This window comes from Salvelinus namaycush, chromosome 25, assembly GCF_016432855.1.
Source record: "Salvelinus namaycush isolate Seneca chromosome 25, SaNama_1.0, whole genome shotgun sequence".
Taxonomy (NCBI): Eukaryota; Metazoa; Chordata; class Actinopteri; order Salmoniformes; family Salmonidae; genus Salvelinus; species Salvelinus namaycush.
This window is the reverse complement of record NC_052331.1, coordinates 14,112,929-14,118,928: the sequence shown is the minus strand read 5'-3', so window position 1 is coordinate 14,118,928 and position 6,000 is coordinate 14,112,929.

Genomic DNA, 6,000 nt, shown 5'->3' with positions numbered 1-6,000 from the left:
GCTCTGACATGCACTGTCAACTGTGGGACCTTATAAAGACAGGTGTGTGCCTTTCCAAATCATGTCCAATCAATTGAATTTACCACAGCTGGACTCCTAGCAACATCTCAAGGATGATCAATGGAAACAGGATGCACCCGAGCTCAATTTCGAGGTATCATAGCAAAGGGTCTGAATACTTATGTTTTTATTTTTAATAAATTTGTAGATCTGCAGAGAAGAATGGGAGAAACTCCCTAAGTACAGATGTGCCAAGCTTGTAGTGTCATACCCAAGAAGACCCGAAGCTGTAATAGCTGTCAAAGGTGCTTCAAGTACTGAGTAAAGGGTCTGAATACTTATGTAAATGTGATATTTCAGCTTTTTTTTTTTTTACACATTTGCAAAAATGTCTATAAACCAGTTTTTGCTCTGTCATTATGGGGTATTGTGTGTAAATTGATGAGGAAAAACAACAATTGAATCCATTTTAGAATAAGGCTGTAACGTTACAAAATGTGGAAAAAGTCAAGGGGTCTGACTACTTTCCGAATGCACTGTATGTCTGAGCTGGACATCCAGAATAAGCAAATTGCGACGTTGCAGCGTATCTTGGAAGGGTCGCACTCTAAGACCTTTTCCTTTTCCACTCCTCAGCCTGGTCGTTGTGCCACTGCCTCGCCACTTCTTCGCCACTGCCTCGCCATTGTGTCGACACTCTCTGACTGACTGGCCAGGGCAGCCCTGCAATTACCCCTCCTAGTGAAGCCACGTTTCCCCTCCCATCTCACCCGCCCTTCCCATCCAGCTCTACAGAGATGATGGAATCCACCCCAACCATCTAGGAGCCTGGATCCTCTCTTCATATTTTAAGGCTGAGTTAAGATATTGACTCAGAGACTGACCAAGCCTCCCTCAGGTAATACCTCCCATCCATTCTAAGCCTTGTTGTCGTACTGTTGTCTATACTGCCAGAGGTGTTGTCACTTGTAATCTTGTACCCATTTGTTTGAACTCCACTCTTAGATCTGCTATTGTTAGCTCAAAAGAGGAGAACACTGTAGTCTGCTCACCCAGTACTATTAGTTCAAATGAGAATTTTATAAACTTGAATAACCCCTTGGTTTTCAAATTACGTAGGGGGCTTGGGCTGTTGCACAAAAGCAACCAAAGCCCATGTAAGTCAGTTTATGACATTTTATCATTGGTTACTCTGAGAGTTCCTCATACTGACATTGGTTGCGGCTTCAGGCCCTTTGGTGCCATCCTTGGAAAAGTAATTCAAAATTATACTCTCTCCTCTATTACAAATAGGGATAGAACAAATAGTGCAGTTCTATGCAATCTTATAGCCATACCAACTATATCAATATCAATATCAACCATTAGACAAGGCCTGCAACCACCTATTCAACATAGCTTGTTTGAGTTGGCGACTCCATGTGACTTTAAAAATCATAAAGGACTTGGGTAGATGCATCTGAACATTGGGAGCTTAGTTCCTTAATTGGATTACATCAAGATCTGGGCTATGCAGACAAATCCGGACATTTTGGTATTGACTGAAACTTGGTTTTCTGGGGGCATTCTGGACTCTGGTATTAATATTGAGGGTTATAATGTGTTCAGAGCTGACAGACAGGGTAGAGGTGGTTGAGTGGCCATTCTTATGAAAAATAATTGACTGAATTCCATTTACCTTGCCAAAATGTTTTTATACTGTATTTAAGTCTGTCTGTTATAGGGGTCTTAGTGCACTCAAGAAGTTAACTAGTTTGTTGTCTTATTTTACTAAATCAGAAGTTATTATCCTGGGTGACCTAAATTATGATTGGGAAATGCAGGCTTCAGACAATCTAAAAGACATGTGTAATGATCTAAACCTAACCCAGCTGGTGACTAAGCCTACACGGCCCAACCTTACAGATCCTTCAAACTCAACTCTGATAGATCCTATTCTAACGAGTACACCAGAGAAATATGGTTCTACTGGTGTCTCCGACCAAGATATTAGTGACCATTGCCCAGTTGTTAGTGTTACAGATGTGAGCATAGAAACATCTAAGCCTCGTGCCATCACCAAGAGGAACTTTAAAAACTTCAGTGAACAGGCTTTGTTACATGATCTTTATTTTAGTGACCTTGATTGTATTTCAGCTATCCCTGAACCTGATTCAGCTTTCAGCCTCTTTTCAGATGTCTTCAATACTATTGTGAATAATCATGGTCCTTTAAAAAAAACAAAGGGTTAAAGGTAGGTTGAATGCCTGGTACACCCCCGAGTTATCAGAAGTCATTCATAAAAGAGATGATGCTTGGGTCAAGGCAAGGAACACAGGCTTAGGCCCGGACTGGCAAGCTTTTAAACAACTGAGGAATCATTGTGTAAGACAAATTAGAAAGGCTAAATATGATTATTATGTATCCTCTCTTTCGGATTGTAATGGGAACCTAGCTAAATTCTGGAATACTGTCAAATCCCTGAAGGGTTCTACTTCCTCATCTCTGCCACAACAAATGAATTCAAACACCGGACTCATTAAAGGAAATATTGTCATCATTGATGCATTTAATCACCATTTTATTTAAGCAGGCTTTCTCTTTGAAAGAACTTCTAAGCCTATTCACAATGATACTGGGCTGGATGCTGATAAGGGAAACTTGCTGAATGATCAGAGAAATTATAGTCAAAGCTTTTCTTTTAGGTTATTTACAGAAAAAAATGAGTGGATGATTTGCTAGCAATAGACAACAAGAAATCCACAGGGGCCGACCAATTGGATCCCGGTCTGCTTAAGTGTGCAGCGCCCATCATTGTTGGCTCAATAACCCACATTTTAAAATTTAATATTGTTATCAGGAAATATTCCAAAAGTATGGAAATCAGCTATTATCCTGCCACTCCATAAGGGTGGGGATAGTAGTGATGTTAATAATTGTCGCCCCATTACAAGGCTTCCGTGTCTAGCTAAGATTCTAGAATCCTTGGTAAATGTACAACTTTGCTCTTTTTTGATCTGAGGAATGTATTTTGAATGTAAACCAATCAGGGTTTAGGCCTGGGCATAGAACTAGTACAGCAACCACTTTATTTGTTGATCTTGTCAATGCTTTACACACTAAAATGAAATGTGCTGCTTTGTTTGTGGACCTTTCAAAAGCTTTTGATAATGTTGATCATGCTATTTTATTTAATAAGTTGTCCTCGAGCTCTGACGCCTGTTGATGGTTTCATGATTATCTTAGTGACAGAACTCACGCCATCGTGATTGATGGGGTTAAATCTGATTTTGATGGGGTCGATTTCGGGACCTGTTCTGTTCACTATTTATATAAACACCATTGGTCAATCTGTAAAAAAAAGATTAAACGTCATCTATATACAGATTGTCACACCCTGGCCTTAGTTATCTTTGTTTTCTTTATTATTTTAGTTAGGTCAGGGTGTGACATGGGGGATGTATGTGTTTTGTATTGTCTAGGGTTTTTTGTATGTTTATGGGTGCTGTGGTTTAGTTGGTTTAAGTGTCTAGTCTAGGTGTATGCATGTCTATGGTTGCCTGGATTGGTTCTCAATTAGAGACAGCTGTCTATCGTTGTCTCTGATTGGGAACCATATTTAGGCAGCCATATTCATTAGGTAGTTCGTGGGTGATTGTCTATGTGTAAGTTGCTTGTGTCTGCACTTATTGTTTGTATAGCTTCACAGTCGTCGGTTTATTGTTTTGTTTAGTGTGTAAAGTGTTCGTTTCGTCTTCGTCTTCAAATAAAGAAGATGTATTGCTATCACGCTGCGCCTTGGTCCTCCTCTCTTCCACGTTACGACGATCGTGACACAGATGATACTATTATGTATGCTATTCCCCAAAACTACAGTCAGATGTAATACGTAGCTATGCAGGAATCCCCTGCTGATTTAAAACTTAAAACGGGCAAAACAAAATACATGTTGTTTTTAATCTTGCGTAAGAATGCTTCAGATAAACTACATGTTCACTCATTAGATGGTTTTCCAATTGAACGTGTTCCCGCATATACAGTACATACTTAGGTATTTGGATTGATATGGATTTGACGTTTAAAAAACATATACAGTATATTTTGGAAGGTATTCCGACCCCTTGACTTTTTCCACATTTTGTTACGTTACAGCCTCATTCTAAAATGGATTAAATTGTTTCCCCCTCTCATCAATCTACACACAATACCCCATAATGACAAAGCAAAAACTGTTTTTTAGACTTTTTCCCCCCCAAAAAATAACAATAACGGAAATATCACATTTACATAAGTTTTCAGAACCTTTACTCTGTACTTTGTTGAAGCACGTTTGGCAGCGATTACAGCCTTGAGTCTTCTTGGGAACGCTACAAGCTTGGCACACCTGTATTTCGGGGGTTTCTCCCATTCTTCTCTGCATATCCTCTCAAACTCTGTCAGGTTGGATGGGGAGCGTCACTGCATAGCTATTTTCAGGTCTCTCTAGATGTCACGCGGGACTAGGTGGGAGCAGGAATCAGGCGCAGAGAGAGTTCCACTGGGGGTATAGTGCTCTTAAATAAGGCACACACAAAATATAAGCCCAACAAATACAGGGCGCGGACATATAACGTGACAACCCAAAAACCACAGGGTGTCAAGTGAAAGAAAGAAAATACACCTCAGCCTACAATGCACACACGTAACAAAATAAAGACAATCCCGCACAAAACAAGGGCGGGTCTACCTACTAAATATAGGGAAGCTCATTAACTGAAAACAGAAGAAACACAGGTGAAACTAATTAGAAAAAAACAAACAGACAAACGAAAAAGGGATTGGTGGCGGCTAGTAGGACGGTGACGACGACTGCCAAGCACCGCCCGAACAGGCAGGGGAGCCAACTTCGGCGAAAGTCGTGACAGTACCCCCCTCCTGACGCGCGGCTCCCGCAGCGCGCCGCCACCGGCCTCGAGGACGACCCGGAGGGCGAGGCGCCGGGCGATCCGGGTGGAGGCGATGGAAGTCTCTCAGTAGAGAAGGATCCAAAATGTCCCCCACCGGAACCCAGCATCTCTCCTCCGGACCGTACCCCTCCCAGTCCACGAGGTACTGTAGGCCCCTCACCCGGCGTCTCGAGTCCAGAATGCCACGTACTGTGTACGCCGGGGACCCCTCGATATCCAGAGGGGGCGGAGGGACCTCAGGCACCTCAGCTTCTTGCAGGGGACCAGCCACCACCGGCCTGAGGAGAGACACATGAAACGAGGGGTTAATACGGTAATACCTAGGAAGTTGTAACCTGTAACACACCTCGTTTATTCTCCTCAGGACTTTAAACGGCCCCACACACTGCGGCTCCAGCTTCCGACAGGGCAGGCGGAGGGGCAGGTTTCGGGTCGAGAGCCTGACCCTGTCCCCCGGTGTGAACACGGGGGCCTCACTGCGGTGCTGGTCAGCGCTCCTCTTCTGCCGTTGTCCCGCTAACCTTAGCGATTCCTGGACGGCTTTCCAGGTGTCCTTGGAGCGCTGTACCCATTCCTCTACCGCAGGAGCCTCGGTCTGGCTCTGATGCCATGGGGCCAGGACCGGCTGGTAACCTAACACACACTCAAAAGGAGACATGTTCGTTGAGTGGCAGAGTGGCGGAGGGAGTTCTGAGCGAGCTCAGCCCAAGGAACATACCTCGCCCACTCACCAGGCCGGTCCCGGCAATATGACCGCAGAAACCTGCCCACATCCTGGTTTACGCGCTCCACCTGCCCATTACTCTCTGGGTGAAAACCCGAGGTCAAGCTGACCGAGACCCCCAGTCTCTCCATAAACGCCCTCCAAACTCTGGACGTGAATTGGGGGCCCCGATCAGAAACGATGTCCTCAGGCACCCCATAGTGCCGGAAGACATGGGTAAACAAGGCCTCCGCAGTCTGCAGGGCCGTAGGGAGACCGGGCAACGGGATGAGACGGCAGGACTTAGAAAACCGATCCACAACGACCAGGATCGTAGTACTTCCCTGGGACGGGGGAAGATCAGTAAGAAAG